The sequence below is a fragment of the Rattus norvegicus genome, chromosome 16 (assembly GCF_021556685.1).
Source record: "Rattus norvegicus strain SHRSP/BbbUtx chromosome 16, alternate assembly SHRSP_T2T, whole genome shotgun sequence".
NCBI lineage: Eukaryota > Metazoa > Chordata > Mammalia > Rodentia > Muridae > Rattus > Rattus norvegicus.
The window spans coordinates 11,791,481-11,813,944 of NC_141549.1; the positions used below are offsets into that span (position 1 = coordinate 11,791,481).

A 22,464-nucleotide genomic window follows, 5' to 3' on the forward strand; every position below is an offset into this window, starting at 1 on the left:
TTCCCTTCAAAGAATTTGAGAATCCAGAAACAAGACAGTCCTTTTACAAAACTGACAACAGTCACCAAAGCTTATAAAACAGGACAGTACTGTCCCTCTTTTCTGAAATATCAGAAGACACAAAACTACTAGTGACACAACGGTGATGGGACCTACGCTGTCTTATTATGAAGTTTGTTTTGCTTGTTGTTTATTTGTATATGTAGTGTAATGAATTTGTACAATAGAGGACCATAACTATTGTTTAGGTTGTACAGATAGAAACTTAGATGTTCCATTGTCTGTCTGAAAGGTGTGGTTTGTCCTTCCTAGAGAGATCTACTTAAAAACTGCTTCATGACAAAAACAACATTTGAAGAAATTTTAAGAATTTGGCAGTTAGTTAGTTGGTGTCATCTGGAATCTAGCTGCTGAGTCTTGCAAAGTAAACTCTGTTGACTGATGTCAGTTGAGCAGGTGAATATCTGGAGAAATGGTCAGTTGCTAAGGAAGCAATTTCCCAGGGGTTTCTGTATCTCACCTGTATAGTCCTTCTATGCACATTCCCCACACAACCCACTGTATTTACCTATTCTACTTGTTACTTTCAATAAAGCATATCAAATGTTGAATGAATATATATATACATATATATATATATATATAATTTACAGTTCACCACAAATTGATATTTACTGTGCTATAGATGGCCTCATGGATCAAACCACACTTTCTCTTGAGTTCATTGTCAGAATCCACAGAAGACCCACTGAACTTTCTCTCTGTCTCATGCTCACAAATGTCAGGTCAAGTTCATAGTCATTTATTTATAGAACACAGGAAGGTGCTGGAGAAATGTCCCAGTGGTTAAAAAGGCTTGTTCCTCTTGTAGAAAGAGTAAGAGTTTGGTTCCTAGCTCCCACGTGTGATGGTTCACAACTGCCTGTGACTCTCTCCATGAGATCTAGTACCCTTTTCTGACTTCTGTACACCTTACAAGTACTTGTACACTTATATCATGCGGACATACAGCCAAGGCAAGGAAAAATACCTACAAGCCTTTGAGGTTTGCTCGCTTTTGATTTGTTTCACATCTTGCTATGGTGTGGATTGGAGGGCCAACCTTTGGCTTCAAAGCTATGGGCTTTTGTTTCCTATGTTCATTTTCTTAAGAATGTTTGTAAAATGAAAAGCTCACCCTCAGTATCATTCCAATCACCATCCTCTTGTTGTCTGCTGTCTGTCTGCCTCTGATTCAGTCTATCTTTGTTGCTGCCTGTCTCTGTCTCCCTGTCTCTCTGTAGTTCCCTCTATCTGTCTATCTCCGTTTCTCTGTCTTTCTTTTTACCGTGTGTGTGTGTGTGTGTGTGAGAGAGAGAGAGAGAGAGAGAGAGAGAGAGAGAGAGAGAGAAAGAGAGAGAGTGTGTAAGATGAAGAAAGAGGATTGATAAACATTTTTTCCAATGATAATTAGATTAAAAGCAAACACAGCTTGTCATACAGTTTAAAAGTTCTGGTCTACTATAATATTAGCCTTGATGTGCATTGTCTTCTCTAGAGTCTCTACCTTGTGAGATTATCCTCTTATAAACAAAGATTTGCTATTCTATACCTGTTGCTTCATCATCTGCTTCTTTTTAGACTCTGACTTGAGTAGATGTGCTAGGCTACTGATTTAGACTGAAAATTTTCAGGTTGAATGCATTACTTAGATAACTGAGTGAGTTCTTATATAAGTGTTGGTAGATCAAGAAAGCAAGTGACTAAATTAAAACTTTTCTAAACTGTATTCAAAGCTTTATGGTTTTTCTGATGTGTGCGTGTGTGTTTGTATTGTATGTATATGTACTGTACATGTATGTGTATTGTTTATATGTATGTTACATGTGTGTGTGTTGTGTATGTGTGTGCTCCATGTTTTGCCCCACCCCTGCTTCTTTACTGTGTTTCATTCTGTTTCCTTTGTTATTATTACCTGTTTGATTTGAAAAGAAAGAAAGAAGAAAGGAAGGAAAAAGAGAAAGAGAGAAAGAAGGAAAGAAGGGAAGAAGGAAAAAGGAAAAAAGGGAAGATGAAAGTAGGAAAAAATGAATCATGCAATTAAATAGATCTTGGAGATGAGGGAAGGGAAACCATGGTCAGAACATTTGTATGTAGAGAATATATTTTCAAAAGCCCCAAACTAAGGTTATCTCTATTAGTTATGGGGTGGTGGCTTGGGACTTTGCATTGTCTCGCTCATCCTTGTAAAGGGATTATTTTATATCTAGATAACATGTTCTAACTTTAAATGATTTTCAGTCCTAGAAACCAATTTAAAATACATATAAACACACCTAAAAGGAAACCTGATTTTCCCAGAAAGCCATAAGAATATCAAAAATCCCAGTGTATCAAAATCCCTTGATGGGTTACCTCTCTAGAAATTGTTGCCCAAAGAGGTCTCCGAGGCCCTGAAGGGATAAAGGCTATTGTTCTTGTTTCCATTTCAGAAGTGAAGGGGGAGACCCTATTGCTTATGTTGAGTGCTTTGGCTACACACTAAGTAAGACAAGGGCTGAGCACAAAGTGTCCCCTTCCTGCAGACCAGCTCATGTATTACCTGAAGTATTGAGGTCTGAGAATCACCACACAAACCATGCAGACATTAATATCAGTTAAACAGGGCTGGTTTATTGAATTCACACCTCAGGAATGATTGATAAGGGCCATAGAGCAGACTCGAGAGATGACCCCAGCCATGAATATTTCTCAGCACCAGTATACAGGTAAAAATCACAATGACCTCATGTGCAGGTGCAGGAAATTCTGCTAGTTGGTCAACTCTGACTAAAGCTATTTTGGCCAGCTAGACAAAACAATAGTTATAACTGACCTTTATTGTGATTGGACCTATTTTGATATTAGGGTTGTGGAATTTCTTGATATTAGCAAACCTCAGAACATAACATGATATATAGTCAACTTGACCTTGCTTTTAGCCAAACCTTGCTCTGAGTCAAGGAATTTTTCTGCTTCAGTAATAATATGAATATGACCGGCAGACATGGAGCAAAATGGCTACAACTCTGCTGGGAGAGCAGACTTCAGCCAGAAGCTGCTACTGATGTTTTTGGTCATAATTCTGACTCAAGTTCTACTCAGTTGTGGATTCTGCATGCTTTGTTATAGAAATGTCAGGTAAGCTATGTCAGCTAATCCAATGGTGGCACAAGTAGTTATGCACAAAACTAACTTTCTGATTGAATTTAAGTCCTGCTCTATAGGGGAACTTTACATCTGGTTCAGGGAGTTTAGACAAACTCTGTTTGTCAAAAGGAGCCATAAACACTAGTGAGAAAATGAATGCTATAATATATTAAGGTGCTTCCCAATGTTCACACTTATGGCCACCTGATTATGATTGCCAGTATTTATTTGGATGTTTCTCTGTTACCCGTTTCCTGACTTTTCCCCATAGTGATTTATAGGAAAAGAAACACCACCAAGACTTGCCACCACCCATGTTCTAGAAACAGAAAAACAAAAAGCACATAAAGATTCAATACCCACTTAGAGTTACAAGATGATAGTTTTCTATGTCAGTGTTTCCAAGACTCAGGGATAATTGTAGAAGAGGGAAGAGGAGAAAAAAATGTAAACTTAGGAAAAAGTAATATGATTTGTACCAGTTTTCTTCAAGATTGAAACATGCCAATCTTCAGGGAATTTTATTAAGACAGGAAGTAAACAACTCAAAATAACTTCAGGAAGTCCCTAAAATGAACTAGATTAACTAGGCCCCTCCTTCATCATATAAGCAGTAATGACTTCTGAGAGTTGCTCTTAGATAAGCCCAGGTACTTAGAAGAGACAGAGACCAGTCAATCAGCCTAGATGAAGCAGAGACCACCTAAACTACCTAGATTTTCAGGCCAACGAAGACATCAGGGAAAAATACTTTATACCCTTTGGAGCAGACTGTGAAGTATGTTCACAGTTCCAGATTTTGCGAGATGTTACCCATGCTGGAGTTAGCTTTGATAATGCAGCTGCCATAGAGTCCTTTCTCCTCCTACTAAGTAACCCTTCATTCATGTTACTGTAAATAATTCCAATAAAATTAATTTGTTCATCAAGTTAAAAAAGGAAACTAATTGCTAGGAATTTCAAAAGTTAATATACCAATTAAGGAATGGCTGTTTATTGGACCCTTTGCAGCTCCGGGATTGGGTGTATAAGAGTGGTAAGATGTCTAGGGAATACAAGGCTAGGCTTAGTCATTTTAACAGTTGAAATTGATGAAAACACACACACACACACACACACACACACACACACATAACTCTTTTGTTGAAGCAACATACTTGGTTGTCTAAAAATAAAGAAGCAATCTTTCCATTTAACTTTAAGATAAAACCTTACGAAGTATCTCTTGAGAAAACAGCAAATTATTGATGATTACATATTTTTAACAAAATCCCCTCAGATTCTTCTAAATGAATTTTACTGAGTATACTCTACTAACATAAAGTAGTCAAACAGAACTAGTTTTTAGTTTGATGTGTAATCTCTTGCATGATGAAGAGAGTAAATGCTATTTAGAATAGGTAAACACATTATGTGGGGTTTTAGCAGGTATAATTTATTAGCATGAGTAAAATATGCTCTATCAAATAAGAAATTTTAACTTTATAGAACAATAAACCATACTGTGAAATATGATATGCGATTGATTGAGTTATTAGAATTAATTATTAAGCTTTCTCATTGCTTCACACTTCATCAAATACCTCAGATTTTAGGATTGAACCTCTCTCTTTCCATGTCTCTGTCTCTGTCTCTGTGGGGGTGGTGGTATGTGGTGTGTGTGTGTGTGTGTGTGTGTGTGTGTGTGTGTGTGTGTGTATGTCATTCAGGGACACAGAGAGGCAGGCAGGCAGGCAGATACACACACACACACACACACACACACACACACACACGTACAAACACACACACGTACAAACATGTAAGGAGTTTTTCTCTGAACATTCTGCCAGTTTTCTGTTACCTGCTTTTTGCTACATTTCGCTATAAAGAAGCCTCTGGCCCCTTACCATCAGGCCTCAGGCCTGTGAGAAGTGAGTGTCCAGCCTATGAGAATGTTCTCTGCTGCTAAGACCTTCTTGGCTGAGCCTTTTCTACCTATGGACCATAGTTTTTGGAAAAAAAACCAAAACTTCAGAATATGTTAGAAAAGTCATCTCTCCCAAGGTCTGGTTGTCTTCGGGGTTAGTTATCATACTTTCTCACATTTTTCTTATTTCCTTGCATTCATTTTGGTCTATCTTGCTAGGAATATGATACTTCTTTGTGATTGGGTTTCCAACGTTACAATGGCCATTATGTCACAAATACTGGATAAGTGATCTTCCCTCCATAACCAGCCCAATTTCACATTAAGAAAAAAAAATATAATCCAGAAAGTCTCATAGGGCATATGACAATTATTAATTGGAAATGGAAGCATAATTAATAATCTCAAAGAGGAATATAATTCACTTAAAACTCTTAAATTTGTCACATAAAATATGTAAGTTCAACTTTCCGTTTGCAACAATGACTTACTGATTGGTTTAATTATAGATACCTATGATATATAGTCCAGAACCAAAACATCAACTGGAAATGAAGTTTAGAGAACCAAAGAGGAGATGAAATTATAATCAGTGCTACTCTACTGTCTTTCCACTCATTGACACCTATTGACACAAAGTTATGAATACTGCTGCCTGGATCTGAGAAATACACATTTATATAAAATAGTATAAATAGCTGACCAACAAAACACAAGCTAGCTCGGCAGCAACTGAAACACGGTTATGGAAGGCCAGTGGTGTGACCGCTGTCATTTGAATCTGGAATGTACCACAAGGGCTCATGACTGAACACTTGTGATGGGGTGATCTTAGGAATTGGCATGATAAGAGTTAAATGTCAATGCCCCTGGAAAGGATCTAAAATGTCTGAAACAGTAATCTAAAATAATGTTTGTCCTCTTGCCTCTGAGCTGATCTCAAATATTGTGTCTAGGTGATAGAAAGATGACTAACAATAATTCAAAGTAATTTACTCAATAGCAACGAAAAGAGAAAATTACAGAAATTACAGTTATGACTTAGTAAGATACTGAATATCATCACCTCATGACTGACTAAAAGTCGGAACATGATGGACAGAGGTTCTAACTGATGCTTTCTGGACCTCTACTTAGTAATCAAAGAAGGGGAAGCTTGAAAGTAGAGCTTTGGAAGGTCAACAGTTGGAGAAAATGTTTTAATTTTCCTTACTAGCTCAATGACTCGACACTTCTAGGCCTTCCCATGGCTAGCACACACTCCCCTCCAGTATTCCCGAGTTAACACTTTCTAAATCTAGATTATACCTTTGTTGCTCCAGACCCCAGCAGGGGATGGACCCTGGGGCTGCTTCCCTGACTCATACATGTCGATGGGCTCTTAACTCTGGTCTGTCTGATTCCCTGTAATGGCACGGTCCATCCTAAGCCACTCTCACGGCAGAATCCCTCTTCCTCTCCCTGGCATTTCTTGACCAGGATGCTAAACGTCCTGCCTCTTTCATCATGCCAGGCCATTGGTCATTGGCTCTTTATCGATCAATCAAAAAACCAATTGGAAACAGGGACACTCAGCATCTGTACACACAGATTCTTGTGTGATTTTGGGAGCTGAATTATGACAAAGCATTAGAGGCAATCCCCAACACAAGATGAAATATTCAAGAGAACAAAAAAACCCCATAAATATACTGCTGAAATGTCCTCAAATCATGCTTTGCAGCAAAATCTAATCCTGATGTTCAGATTATTTTCACAAAATACAAAGTAAACTCCATCATAAAAAAGATACAAGCCAGATCTAATATCTCCAAGATAAGTCCTCTTTCTAGTCATTCCTTCTCCCAACCTCTGACTTTGTCCCCTACTAGAATTTGTTCTCTGTGCACTCCATGCTTTACTTCAGTATTACCTATGATAATTGAACCCAATGCCTGACCCAGAGGAGATAGAAAAGGCCACGTGTAAAATCTATTTTTTTCATTCAGAAAACTGAGTTTGATATCTCTCTAAGTTGTTGCACAGACCTATGGTTCATTCCATTTTATGCCTCCATATACTTCAGTACATCGACTGCCAGCCAGATCACCTGGTATGTTCAATCTTAGATTACTCATATTAGTCATTACGCCATTCAGGTGCAGGTCTCATCCAGGCTAAGGGCTTGACCACTCTGTCCTGAAGGCATATCCTTGGAGCAGCGGGAAGACTGAAGACAGCCTGGTTGAAGGAAATGATTCATGTCTGCAGGCTATTCGCTGTGTGAACCGGGGAGGTGCTGTCTATCATTTTCAGAGCACCCAGGCAAGAAAAGTGACATTTTTAAGGCACATCCTCCAGGGCATGCTCTTTTGGGGCTGTCTCTGCTTCTTATGGTTTTGCATACTAACTGGCTCAGTTCAGCAAACCCAGTTTGGATCGCAGTTGGGTGGTTCGCTCACCTGTACCCTCAGAGGGCAGCTTCCACAATACTTCCTAACAGGAGCACTTTATTTTTCAACATTTATCTTAAGACAACACAGATCCAGTCAGAGTAAGACATAGTAATTCATCAGTTTTGATTAAGAGCCAAGTTTAATGATTCAGACTTGAAACAACTGTTTTACTTTCATGAGAAAAGTTTTCAGTCTTGTTCACTTCAGAAAGGCACTATGAGAGCCTTTGGTATGCACTCATTGATAAGTGGCTATTAGCCCAAATGCTTAAATTACCCTAGATGCCTAGAACAAATGAAACTCAAGACGGATGATAAAAATGTGAATGCTTCACTCCTTCTTTAAAAGGGGAACAAGAATACCCTTGGCAGGGAAGAGAGAGGCAAAGATTAAAACAGAGACTGAAGGAACACCTTCAGAACCTGCCCCACATGTGGCCCATACATATACAGCCACCCAATTAGACAAGATGGATGAAGCAAAGAAGTGCAGACCGACAGGAGCCGGATGTAGATCGCTCCTGAGAGACACAGCCAGAATACAGCAAATACAGAGGCGAATGCCAGCAATAAACCACTGAACTGAGAACAGGACCCCCGTTGAAGGAATCATAGAAAGAACTGGAAGAGCTTGAAGGGGCTCGAGGCCCCTTATGAACAACAATGCCAAGCAACCAGAGCTTCCAGGGACTAAGCCACTACCTAAAGACTATACATGGACTGACCCTGGACTCTGACCTCATAGGTAGCAATGAATATCCTAGTAAGAGCACCAGTGGAAGGGGAAGCCCTGGGTCCTGCTAAGACTGAACCCCCAGTGAACTAGACTGGTGGGGGGAGGGCGGCAATGGGGGGAGGGTTGGGAGGGGAACACCCATAAGGAAGGGGAGGGGGGATGATTAGGGTGATGTTTGCCCGGAAACCGGGAAAGGGAATAACACTCGAAATGCATATAAGAAATACTCAAGTTAATAAAAAAAAAAAAACTCTATAAGCTTGTTATATCACAGTCTTGTTATATCACTAAAGCTTGTTATATCACAGTCTTTACCTCAACAGCTTTAGTGTCTCCTTTGATATTCATCTGGAAAGCCTTTTTTTTTCACCGTGATGATGCATTCCTTTGTGTAATCTGTTTCCAAAATGTGTGTTTGTGTGTCAGTTCAGGAAGGAAGCATTAGAAGACATGGTCGCTACACTCTTGAGAGAGACATTTATTTTACTCTGATTTCCAAATAACAGGAAAGGAGTATGTCTTAAATGTTTTTAAAAGCTAATAGTTGATATGACAGTATAGTTGGTTTTTTTTTTTAACTTGGCCATTCACTATAAAGATCAAGTTCTAAAACTATGACAACTTCAAGCAATGATGGGTCTAAATGGTAGCAGGAGAACTGTGCAATTGCTGTAATGTGCCTCTCCAGGAGAGGTCCTCAAAGTGGGAACTCCAAGTCCAAGGGTGAGCATGTATATGCGATCGTTCTCATGGGCAGAAGGTTGTTCATCTCTACACAGATCCATCACGCAATAGACTGGACAGCTGGGATTTATTTTTGTTTTTATTTGTGTTTATTTTGATGGGTGAGAAATAACATCTCATTACTATTTAATTTCATCTCTTCTACTGTATAAACAAGCTTGAACATCTTTTCACGTGGTTGCAGTCATTTGCACTTTCATTTTCCTGAAAATTTTCTGATTATTTGGCCTCTGTTTCAGTAAAGATTTTGGCTTTGCTCCCCTCTATTTTAGAAAGTTCTCGCTTTGTTAGGAAATGTCAGGATATTCGTTTGTCTTCTCAGAACTAGAGTTTGGTTCCTCAGTATGTAAAGTGGTTTTCTAACTTGCTTACGTCATTTTGTCATGAGGCTCTTCACAGTGTATGTGGTTTTATTTATCTTAAAGCCCTTAGATTTTGAGTAATAGATTAAAGTTATTTCTCAACTCACAAATTATAAATGATTCATCTAAAGAGTTTAAGATAATTGTATGGCTTTATGTGAATCTTGGGACAATTCAAAAATCTACCTCACAGAGAATTTTCTGTTCTAAGCTATATGAAAATTACTGACAGAAATGATTTTTATTTTCCCTACTGATTACTAATTCCCCTATGCTAAATACTAAATTTCCACATGTAACCAGATATAATTTTAGATTTATATTTTAAATATATACATTATTTTCTGATTCTATCTCTTTGAGAATTTTAGACAAAATACTTTGATTATATTCCCTCACCTATTCCCAGATCTAACGCTTTTGACCCCAACTGGGCTTGGTATCCTTTTATTTCTTCATCTACAACATTTTGGAAAAATATTCTTGGAGGTCTGCCCTTCTACTGAAGCATGCTCAGTTTACCAGGGGCTAAACATTTATAGAAATTTGGCCCTTCCTCTTCCAGCAGCTAGTAATCATCATCAAAACACACACACACACACACACACACACACACACGCACGCACGCACGCACGCACGCACGCACGCACGCACACACACACACACACACACACACACACACACACACACCTCTGACTCTTGCATGCTTCCCTATTTTATCCCTGGACATTTCAAGGAGGAAGTGCCATGTATCCAGTGTGTGTGTGTGGATTCCATTTAGAGTTGAATATTCTGCAGTTTCTTATTCTCTATACCTTTCATAGATGTAGGTCTCTGTGATAATTACCATTTACTACAAATAGAAAGTTCAGTTATAAGAACTGAGAGATGCCTTCATAAATATAGTGATACACTATAAGGATTGGATATATATATGTATATATATATATATATATATATGCATGCTAGCTATGGGTTTCATATGTTGGAGCAGGCCTTAACTCTAATCAGAAAATGGTTGGTTACCCTCCAACATTCTTACCACTACAGAACAAACAGGTGGATATATATATATATATATATATATATATATATATATATATATATTCTAGTTATTCATTGTTTATAGCTTGCAAGGTTCATTGCTGGGTCAAGTTGATGACTTTTTTCCATGTTTTTAAAAAATCTTTAGGCTACCAAATACATCTCTCTTTTTTTATTATTGAATTTTTTATTTACATTTCAAATGTTATTCCCTTTCCCAGTTTCCTGGAACAAGCCCCCTATCCCATCCCCCTCCCCTTCTTCTATAAAGGTGTTCCCCTTCCCATCCACCCCTCCCCCCACCCCAGACACTCCCCTACACTGGGGGTCCTCTTTTCTTCTGCAGTGGTTTGTATAGCACTTTCTAGCACTATAAAAACTATCTGGTAGAAATGAACAGAGGTTTGTATAGGCTTGATCTCTTAGGGTTTTTTTGTGTTTGTTTTGTTTGTTTAATTAAGACAAGGTCTCATGAAAATTAAGCTCAAGGTCTAGGATATCCTTGAATTCACTATCTAGTTATGGCTAATCATCCTGTTAACCTCTGATAGTCTACGTCTGCCTCACTATTGCTTGATAAAGGTGTACATGATCACACCTGATTTATGAAGTAGTGTGGATTTATCAAGGGGATTTGTAAAAATGCTAGGCAATGGCTCTTTTTACTGAGCTGATTCTCTATTGGCTGATTTTTCCTTCTGTGACTAGGTCACCACATTAATTATAGAGGTTTTGGGACACATTTTACTGTTAAATCAGGTCAGAATTAATGATTGTTTCCTTTGGAAAAGAAGAATGCATTAGGATAATTATCAAACTGACTGTGCTTGATATTCAACTTGACATGAGTTAAAATTATCTGAAAGGAAGGTACATCACTTTTGAAAATGCCTCCATAAGACACGTCTGTAAGGCATTTTCTTAATTAATGATTGATAGTAAATGCCCCAGCATATTATGGGTGGTGCCATCTCTGGAATGGTTGTCTTGGAGACTATAACAAAGCAGGCTGAAGAGGCCATAATGAATAATCCAGTAAGCAAATCCTTCTATAGCCTCTGCATCAACTCCTCCAACCACGTTTGGCCATGTTTGAGTTCCTGCCCTAACTTTCTTCAGTGATGTACTGCAATGTGTAGGTCAAGGAATCCCTTTTTCTCACAACTTGATTTTTGTCATGATGTTTCTTTGCAGTAATAGTAACACTAACTAACACTGAGCTGATTGTATTGTATTGAGTATTGTACAGCTGCAGACACCAAGAGAATCCACAAGAGTATTGTCAGAGAGAATCATAAGATCAGTGCAGCAGAAGAAGATCAGGGAAACAATTCTATGTAAATATGTTTTCCCAGTTTTTGACAAAAAGAATAAAAATAATTTATGGAAGAGGTTTCATGGGAAATGTATATAAATAAAATATCCAATTAAAAAAGTTTTCATTGGATACTTATAGGCAAATAATAATATAATATTATTCAAAAACCTCACAGTAAATATAGATTACTGAAAGATAAAGCATAAATATAAAATGTAAAATATTACATTTACATTTTAAATATAAAACAGACAATACATATCAACTTTGAAGAATGGTAGTTAGAATATATTCACGATGAATGGCCAGGTAGAAGTGCTTTCATTGCCCAGATGTCATTTTTAAAGAAAAAACTGATGAAATGACTGTCTGAATTAAAGTTTTCCATTTCTTGAGAGAATAAAAAGACAAGCTACATAAAGACTAGAGAAAACACTTTTAAATTCTTTGTGTCCTTAATACACTAGACATCATGGCACAGGCTTGCAAAATCAAAACTGAGAAACTAGAAACAGGCACTCCCTGATGCTTACAGGGCATCAAGAAGCCCAGCCTATGGGGTGATCCTCAGAAAAAATAAAAATAAAAATCCCTGTCTCAAACTAGGTGTCTGGGCTGTAGTGTCAGAGGCAGGCAAATCTCTATGAGTTCAATGCCACGCTGGTCTCCATAAGGTAATATAGTGAGGACCTATCTTAACAAACAAATAACAAAAACCATGGAGAACAACTTCTGAAGCATATACCCCAGGTCGACCTCTGAACTTAACATACACAGGTTCTGGCACATAAACCCATTTGTACTTACTCTCGATTGCTCTCTCTCAGTCTCCCTCTCCCCCTCCCTGTACTCCACACACAATTAAAAGGCATATATGTTATAATAAACTTTAATTAGAATTCAAATTTTCCTCAGAGTACAAAGGGCTTGTGTCTCAGTAAATCCATTGTAATTTTAAAATGGAATGTCAGTAGTAGAAAATACTTTGCTATGATCACAAAGTCCATTTTATAATAGTGTGCTGAATATCTTACATATGCATACATATCGTGTGTTTTAGACATGACAGGTTGTAAAAACACAACAAGGGTGCGATTATAGAGCCATACAGTAAACTTCCATTTAGGTTGTATAGAGATCCCATTTATATTATATTCCTGCCAAGCCTGTCTCAGCACAAATACTGCAAATTTGTTGTCTTACAAGTCTTGTGGCTCAAGTGACCAAAGGCCCAGAATAAATATCACAGGGATAGCATCAAATATTGGCAAAGCTGTGCAGCCTCTGGGGTTCTAGTGGAGAGTTGGGGTCCTTGCCTTTTCAGCTTATCACAGCACCCTGATTCCTTTTTGTGACTTCATCCACCTCCCTTAAAGGTTAATAATGTAACATCAATCTGACTCTTTTTTGGTAGTTCTCTCTGTAACTTTAATCAGACTATTTGTTTTGTTGTTGTTCTTCACAGTATGAAATGATTTTATAGGTTCGTCCATATTATATGGGGTGATTATAGGGTGATTTCTCCTTCTGAAGGTCAGTGTCCCAGCCCTTTATTATTTCTATAACATACTGCCTTAGGGTTTTATTGCTGTGCAGAGACATTGTGATCATGGCAATTCTTATCCAGGAAAACATTTATTTGGGGCTGGATTACAGTTCAGAGGTTTGGTCCAATATTGCCATTGCAGGAAGCCTGGTAGCAGGAAGACAGGGTGCTGGAGAGGTAGCTGAGAGTTCTACATCTAGATCTACAGGTAGGAGGGAGAGAGAATGAGACACCTGACTTCTGGAGACCCCAAAGCCTGCCTTTGGGACACATTTCCTCCAACAAGGCCACACCTACTCCAATAAGTATATGCCTCCTAACAATGCCTTTGGAGTCCATTTTGCTCAAATTATCACACATTTGCTATGTTCAAACAGATTCATCCATAACAGTCCAAAGATTTGGATCATTACCAATATTAGGAACTACAATTCTCTTTAGTGACCAAACAGCTAAACTGTGCCACACATAGTGTTTAATGTTAAACTTAAAAGTCATAAACTGTTGTTAGGACTTGGCTAGACCTCAAGAGCAATATGATAAGTAAATGAGGTTGGCCACAAATGTATTTTTATAACATTCTTTTTATTGAAAATATTTTTCCTCGCAGCATATTCTAGTCATGCTTTTTCCCTACCCCAACTCCTGACAGAGCCTCTCTATATCCATACCCACCCAAAGCCATGCCATTTCTTTCTATTTCTCTTTAAAAAACAAATAAATCAAGAAATACATATGCCAGGAAAAAAACCCACAGAACACATGGCAAACTATACATGCAAATACCAATAAGAATAAAAAATGCCCCTATAAAGCCATATGAGACAATAATTCTACAAAAGTACTATTGATTTTGCTTTTGTTTTGAGTTGGCCAAAAATGAGTATTATATGTATGCCCACATCATTGCTATGAAAACTACAGATTCATTTACACTTTGACCCAACAATTCTGCTTCTAGGAACTGACATCGCAAATGCACATCCACATGAGACGATGAAAAATCATATTGTCCTGGCGTGTTTTGAGAAATATTTTAAATATGAATAGAAAATCAGGAACAACCCATGTAGTATGCAAGACAGGCAGTTCTAAATGGTATTATTTCAACATCTTTATTTGGAACTTTCTGGAATATTATTTAATCTAAAAATAAAAAAGTGTATGCCTCAGCAGCACAAATACTAAAATTAGAATGAAAAAAATACTGAAGATAAAATATACTTAGCTTGAAACAGTCTGAAAATGTGAGAATTCGAAATTGTGTATGAATGTGCTTAGATGTCTATATTTATCTACAGTTGTGAAAAGAAGAATAGGAATATTATAGAGATGGAAACTTAGAAACTATTTATCTTGAAATACACTTTTGTTGTAGAAACTTGGTTTTAGAAAAAGATTCTTGCAAAGTTAAAAAAGATCTCTCTCTTTCTCTCTCCTTCTCTCTCTCTCTCTCTCCTCTCTCTCTCTCTGTGTGTGTGTGTGTGTGTGTGTGTGTGTGTGTGTGTGTGTGAGAGAGAGAGAGAGAGAGAGAGAGAGAGAGAGAGAGAGAGAGAGAGAGCGTCTTAAGGCTTTTTTCTTGTTTGGTAAACATTTCTGAGAAGCAGTATAGTTGGCAGAAACCCTAATACTCATCTGACTATATGACTTTATTGGGGTATTCTATCAAGGAATAAAAGGAAACAAAACTCAAACTAATTAAAGTAAATGAATTTTGGGTAATAATTCTGGTGTAATAATGTAATAATTCTGGTGTGCTTGTTATGTGCTTTGAAGCCATTCGGTGTATCTAATTTGAAATTCGCCAAACAAGTACATATGTAATATTAGATCCTCACCTGCCATTTCCTAAAGTACTGGCACCTGGCAACACCAAAGGTGATATATGCATACATGTGCACACACTACACATGTATGTGTATCACTTAGCTGGTAAGAAACAACTTCTGTATCCTATTAGAAAACATAAAGGACCTGCAGGATAATAAAATATAATAAGATAAATGAAAAAAAAAACTAACACATTGGAGTAGGAGAAAACAAACAGAAAGGAAAGAGCCCAAGAGAAGGCACGAGAAACAGATGTAGATGCAGAGAGCCACCCATTCGTACACTCAGGAATTCCATAAAAACACAAAACTGAAAGTCATAATATGTGCAAAGGATCTGTATAGAGAGTGAGGGAGGTAGGGAGGGAGGGAGGGAGAGAGAGAGAGACAGAGAGACAGAGAAACACAGAGACACAGAGAGACACAGAGAGAGACAGAGACAGAGAGAGACAGAGAGACGGAGAGACAGAGAGACAGAGAGAATAAAAATAAAAACAAGCAAAACAAAACACAAAACCTTCTGCCATGACATTATGAGACAAGCAACCTCCAAAGGTGTTACTGGATTTATTTACTGTTGTTCATCTCCTAACGTGCATGCAGCCTGCACTTAAGAGTAGTTTGTTTTCCACTGAGATTCCCTTGGAGAAAACTAAATTTCCATTTGCCAATGATTATCACTTGAAGATAACTTGTCTTATACATAGGGACATGTATGCAGTTCTTTTAATTTTAGGACCTCGTCTTGTATCAACCCGTGCAGGTCCTGTGCATGCTAACTTAGTCTCTGTGGATTTATACGTGTGTCAGTACTTTTGTGTTTAGAAGTCCCTGTTTCTTTGGTGCCCTCTGGGTTTTATAATTTTTCTGCCTCTTCTTCCTCAGGGCTCTCTGAGCACTGAGGGAATGGGGGAGGGGATTGATGGAGACTTCATTTAAAGGTGTTTCAAGGTTTCTCATTCTTGGCATAATATCTGGCAGTGGGTCTCTGTACTTCTATCTCTTACATGAGGAATCTTCTCTGATGTTGGCTAGGAAAGGCACAGATCTATTAATATAGCCATTCATAGATGGCAATAAGTGCCATTTTATTTTCACATTCCTTTAATATAACCATAGTTTTTTTTTTAAATCTAGGTCTCTGGGCTGTCTGTCTAGTCTCGGGTTCTTTGTCACTCACACAGTATGGTTATGGGTTCCATCCTGCCCAGTGGGTCTTGAGACAAATCAGATAGTGGTTTGTTGGTTTCTCTCACAATCTTTGGGCCACCATTACACTAGCATATCTTGCAGGCCGGATATCACTGTAGAGAGAAGGGTTTGTAGCTGGGTTGGTGTCTACATTTCTTTGGTAATATGTAGAGTACCTTCTGGTTAGAACACTACCCCACAATGCTCTAGGTAGGCACAAGCCCAACTTCTCCACTTTTGATGAATTATATAGGCGTTTCCCTCAATAGCGGGCCCTTGCTGTCAGTTTGCAGGGAGTGACCTATAGTCTTGGAAATAACTTGGGTTGTTTGAGGGTTCCTACAGGACCCTTTGTCTACCAACTCAATTAGGTGTTATCCATTTGATGGGAATATAACATGATAAAATCGTAATGAAGAGCTTCCATAGCACACAAATTTTACTTTTAAAATCAATTTTAAATAAAAAGAACCATAAATGTATTCAGCATAAGCATGAAAGATTTAAGATGATTTTGAGGGGTAAATATCATAGTGGACAACAACTTCCTCACCAAATAGTAGTTGGGTCATGTTAAAATAAATTTAAATTCAAGTAACTTTTTATTGGTCGAAAGTGGAGTCAATTACAAACTATAGCTGGTTTCCAAGTTCAAACTGAGTGCCAAAATGGGTAAAACTACAGAGCACAAAAATGATGCCTAATGGGGAAAAATCCACTTTGGTCATCATTGGAACTTCAATAGGAAGGGGAAAATTAAACATGTTATCATCATTCCAAACTACTAAGTCATCAAAATATACAAAGCGGCTTTTCTCATTATTAAAGTAGTCTAGCTAAAATGGACAAGATGTGCCTGTCAAATTGCCTTCAAAATAACTATTACTATGCCATAGATTAGTGCTGCTGTCAACTTGGCCACTGAAGCTTCTTTATGTAGTGGTCAGTGATGACTACAGAGACTAACAACTTGTCAAAGTGTTGATAATAAATGACTGCTGAGTGCCTGGACAGAATCAAAATGTCTGTATCACATTCTGTTTCCTAGTTTCAGATGTCAACTTGACACAGCCTAGAGCCATGTAAAGTACCTCAACGGAGAGGTTGGCCAGATCCATTTGGCCTGCGGTTGTGTTGGTAAGGGCTTATACTGATTGGTGATTGATGTTGCCCACCTGTGGGTAGAAATATCACTAAGCAGGTGGGTCTGAGCTATGTAAGAATGGTAGAAGAATAAGACCCAGAGAGTTCGATGGAGAAGATGCCAGTAACCAGTATTCCCCAAGAGATTCTGATTCAGTTGTAAAGAGAATCTCTTGTGCATAATGTGAAAGCATCACCTGTCAATAAAATGCTGTTGACCTATCAACTTAGGCAGGAAATATGGAGGTAGAAGTTTCCTGCACAGATGGAGGATTTCTGAGATAGAGTTGGGCATGAGAGAAGTCCTCCCAGGAACTCTGATGAAGACAGATACTTGAACTCTCAAGAGAGGAAATAAGTCATATAGCCCTCAGAGAACAAACTGATAACTGAGTTATGAACTAGTAAGGGAACAGGCACAAGCTTATGGCCTAAGCACTTATTTATATGTAATTCAGACTCAGAGTTGTTATTTTGGGGAGCTTAGGCATGGGTGGTAAAGCCCACAGTTACATTCAGTTCCTGCCTTGACTTCTCTCAGTGACTGACCTGGTAGTGTAAACCCACTAGAGTGTATCCTCTCCCAAGCTGCATTTTTCCATGACATTTATCATAGCAACAAAAATTAAACCAGACCATCCTCCATGGTTCATTGCAGAAAGAAAATAAGGAATTTAGGAGTAAAAGGGAATAGAACAGATGTGGAAACTTGACACCAGGCATGATGTGGCTGCTACATTCTTGAACTCACAGCAGGAATGATTATAAGCAAAAGATCTCAACAAGATCGAGCCTGTGAACACTCTGTCATGGAGCAGGGAAGGAATCAAATGTTATCCAACACCCTTCCCTGGGGATTTATATGCAGTTATTATTAATGTGGGAGAGACATTTTCTTCAGGAATATAGGCACTGGTAAGGTGGCCATACATTCATTAACCAAATTCCACCCATGCTTCAGAAAACAAGTCTAAGAAACCTTGTTTGGTCACAAAAAAACAGCAAAACCAAGTAAACATGAAAGGAGAAGGGGAACTCTTTGGAAAAAATGATTAGCGTGAGCAGAAGGGGTACAAGGGATGGTAAGTGTAGTAGGGGTGAGTATGAGGGTGGCATATTCTGTATATGTACATATACTTTGCAATGATGTAAATACATTATAACCTCAAAAATACCATAAAAAGAATAGGTACAACTTTCTTTGACTATAATAGAACCTATTATTGTATATAATAAATACATGCTAGTAAAACACTTAAAAACTCTTCTAGCTAATGAATGGAAAGAAAAGATACCATAAAGACATTGACATTTTTTGTGACACCTAATGTAGATGAATTCTACATCTAAGTACTTCAATAATTAACTACTGCTACTATCACAAAAAAGACTAGCAAATATTATAGTTTCTTATGAAATAAGTAAATATATGTAGAAATGAATCTTGACCCCATAAAAAAATCAATTCTAAATCCCACCCATCCTGCAGGTTAATTTAGTAAACTTGTGGAGATCAAATAGCATGTTGGCCAACAGATGTTCAATAATATCACTGGGTTGTCATGAGCAGAATTCAGCTTGTGGAAGCTACACAGGAAAAATGAAGAACTTTTTTTGCATATAAATGACAACGATGGGTAGCAAGACATGAATTTACTAATTTGTCTTACAATTTCAAGATTTTAAAGGGTGTGAGGAAAATTTAGCAATCTAATTATTAAATTAAAGGGGGATAAGTCCATGATCACCTTGCCAGTATTTGATGACATCTTGTAGGGGGAGGAGCTCATACAAAAATCTGATTCCCTACTTGGTTCTTCATTGTGTCAATAAAGAAGGTGGAAGCTAATTGCTAGGTGAAAGGAAAAAGGTGGGGCTTCCAGGTTCTAGGAAGAAGAGGACGAACATAGGGAAACAGGAAACTTTCCAGCCAGGCTTTGTAAAGAATAGGAAGCAACAGTCTTAGGGTAAGCACAAGGGTTCTCTGCTATCAGCTGTTGTCTGAAGTAAGTTAGCTGATAAGAGCCCAACAATTTTGCTATCTGGCTAATTTAAAAATAGAACTGTCTAATGTATTCAATCCATGGAGGATAGATGGGCAGAGAAAGAGAGAAGGGTGGTTGTTTGCATCAGCCAATCTCAAAGCTAAACTAGGAGAGGTCAGAACATGGGCTGAGATCCTCAGAAAGACCTAGCTGGCAATTGGCAGAGCTAAGTCAAGGGCATAGGCTGTCAGGAGCATGCTGGGCTGCAGCACCGGGCCAGGAGGTAGAGGGTTTTTATCATTACACGCAACAAAGTTGAGCATTCTTTTGTAGTAAAACTCCTTACCAAAACATGTGTGACTTACTTATTCTGAGAAGAGAATCTACAGCAGGGTATGGCAAAGAACAAAGCTTTACTTTGATATCTGAAGTGAGATGACAATCATTAATCTTTAAGTTGAAAGACCCCCTCCCAGAAAGGGAATTGTACAAGCCCAAGGCCCTCAACTATAGAAGTAAAAAGTAAGTTTTTAGATATGTGGGACAAGCTGACCCATCATTTAGACGAAACAGACCAGAAAAGAAAACAAAATGCAGAAACCAGACTAAATTATGGGCACTGCTCCATGGGCCACCTGGCAGGAAAAAGAAAAAGTCCCTGACCCCCCGGAAGCCCTGACCACCATGTACTTTTTGCTAACTCACTGTTATGATTATAGCCAAAATAGGTAACATACACGTATGCCTCATTTACTCCACCAATCACATCCCTGTAACCATGCATCTGCTTCTGTAAGCCTGCTTCTGCTCCCCAATGCCCTATAAAAACCCGTCCCTGGTTCTGCTAGGCGCGCCAGTCTTCCAAATTGACTGGGACGCCCACAGATACCTGTGTATCCTGATCAATAAAAATCCTCTTGCAGATTGCAGCCTGTGGACTCGGACTGGTCATTGGGCTCGAGGATCTCCCTCCTGAGGGAAGATTCTCTCTGAGAGTCTTACAAAGTCAAAAATTTCAAACCAGACAGAGAAGTCACAGTAAGTATTTAAATGATAGTTATAAACAGTCCTGAGATCACTAATAAAGTCAAATATTGTTGCTTGAGACTTGGTTCTACTTCTATATTAGCAAGATCATGGCTGAAGAAATCTATCATCGTGATTTATATTACAGTGCAATAAAGCACCATAGAGAAAAAGTCCAAACTATATAAAAAGCCCTTCTCCCATTTGCTACTCTGACTGCTCCAGCCATATTCCCATCACATACCTCCTTCACTCTCCTAAGCATTATGACTGGGGTCCTTGCCTCCCTCTGCACCTTGGACTATATCTCTGAAGAGCTTACAGTGAAGAATGGTTCAATTCTTCCTTCCCCTGGCTTTCACCCAGAAGTCGTTTTAGGACTGGACATGGAACTTTTAAAGAGCAGTTCAGTGTTCTCTCCTAATGGGATAATAAATTCTTGAGAAGCAGAAAAGTGGAAGCCGGAATTGAGCCTGTGGTGGCCGCAGAAATTCCTACTGCAGGTTCTTATGCTAGCTTGAACTCACCATAACCACTGGGAGAGCCTTTGAATCAGGACTCCTCCCAACTTCTCCTGTCACTCACTGTATGCCAACCTTTCAGAAAACACTCTGATCTGTGCTTTCCCAGATGGATGCCTGACTGGGATCATCTGATATAGTGACACACACCCTCCCCCTCCATGACAAGGCCAATTTTTGTTATGAAAAATGGTCCAGAGGAGTATTTTTTTTTTTTGCAGACTAGGGACAAGAGGAGCAAGGGGAGATGGGAAACTGTCTTCTGATATGTCTTCACATAAGACATAAATCTTTATATGCAAATTCTACAGAGCTAAGCTTGAACAGTACACCATGGTCCTTTCTTGGTCAGTTTTTCAGTATTTTAATGAAGTACCTGAGGCTGCCTTAAAAAGAAGAGAGGTTTAGTTTGCCTGATGATTTTTGAAGGTTGGAAGTTCAAGAAGCATTTCTTTACTTCCCTTCGGGACTCTTTTACATCAAAACATGGCAGAGTATATGTTTATCTCTCAGCCACTGAGTTGTCTCTTCTACTTTTAGTAAAGGCAACATCTCTGGGACTCGACCTTTGTGACTAAATTGTTATCTAAGCTCTTCCCAATGGCCTCAAGTCTAAGCAACATGGCTGTACTGTTTCTACTTCTTAAAACTCTCAGTGTAAGACTTTGAGGATGAGTCTGCTGCCAATATGGCTCTTATGGCCTCTGTGTAGCCACCTCTGCGGTTACAAAGCTACCTGCTCTAGGGCAGGCCCGTGGCAGGCAAAATGGCGGCGGCTGCAGCCGGGCTGATGAGGACGAGGATGAGGATGAAGAGAAGTAGTCAGTGGATGTTTTTCCCAATCTCTCAATCCCTCAAGGCTGTGCCCCATTCCCGCTGGCGTTTTTTTTTTTTTTTTAATTATTATTATTAACCTGGTGCCCACATTTTCGTTGCTGCCCGAGCCAAGACGCCTGAAGCGGTTGGAGCGCGCGATGGAGGAGTTGGAGGCCCTGCCACCGCCCCCTGGAGCGGTCCCGGGTTGGGGGTCTGGGATGTGGGTGTCTGGCAGGAGTGGGGAGCGCCCTACCTCCTCACCTGATGAGGGTGGCCGCACCGACCGCTTTGCCTTCTAGCTGCCCTTTGCTGATGGCGCCGGTGATGGGGCCAGCCTCAATTTCGTGGTGCACTATGGGACCCCCTAAGGGTTTCTATGCCAACAGCAAAGGCCGCAACTACACTGCCCTGCTCAGGATCTCACCTGCCCCCACACCCAGTGATGATGAAGGGCTGCCTCAGCGGCAACTGTAGCAGCTAGAGCCACAGGCTGAGCGCCAGGGTCCTGTGGAGGCCGAGGCCAGGCACCAGAAGAGCTGGATGAAGCGCCACCTCTCCCAACACAGGGCTAGATTTAGAATGGAGGACAAGCTTCCCATCCCAGAAGTACCCTTTTCCTATGCCTGTTCTTCTGGACAGGCAGGAGGTGCATTCGGTCAAAGAGTAGTGGAAGCCAAACATGTGCTAAGCAC

At 39.1% G+C, this 22,464-nt stretch overlaps 1 long non-coding RNA gene across 2 annotated transcripts in view; it reads right to left on the reverse strand.

Moving 5' to 3' along the window:
- LOC148000389 (uncharacterized) overlaps positions 1-22,109 on the reverse strand; it is a 319,504-nt gene extending 297,395 nt beyond the window's left edge. Inside the window, exon 1 of one of the 2 annotated variants that reach the window (XR_015639646.1) lies at positions 22,026-22,109. This is a non-coding gene — a long non-coding RNA (uncharacterized LOC148000389). The remainder of the gene's footprint in view (positions 1-22,025) is intronic. The other variant, XR_015639647.1, reaches the window with a different exon arrangement.
- Positions 22,110-22,464: the final 355 nt, after the last annotated feature.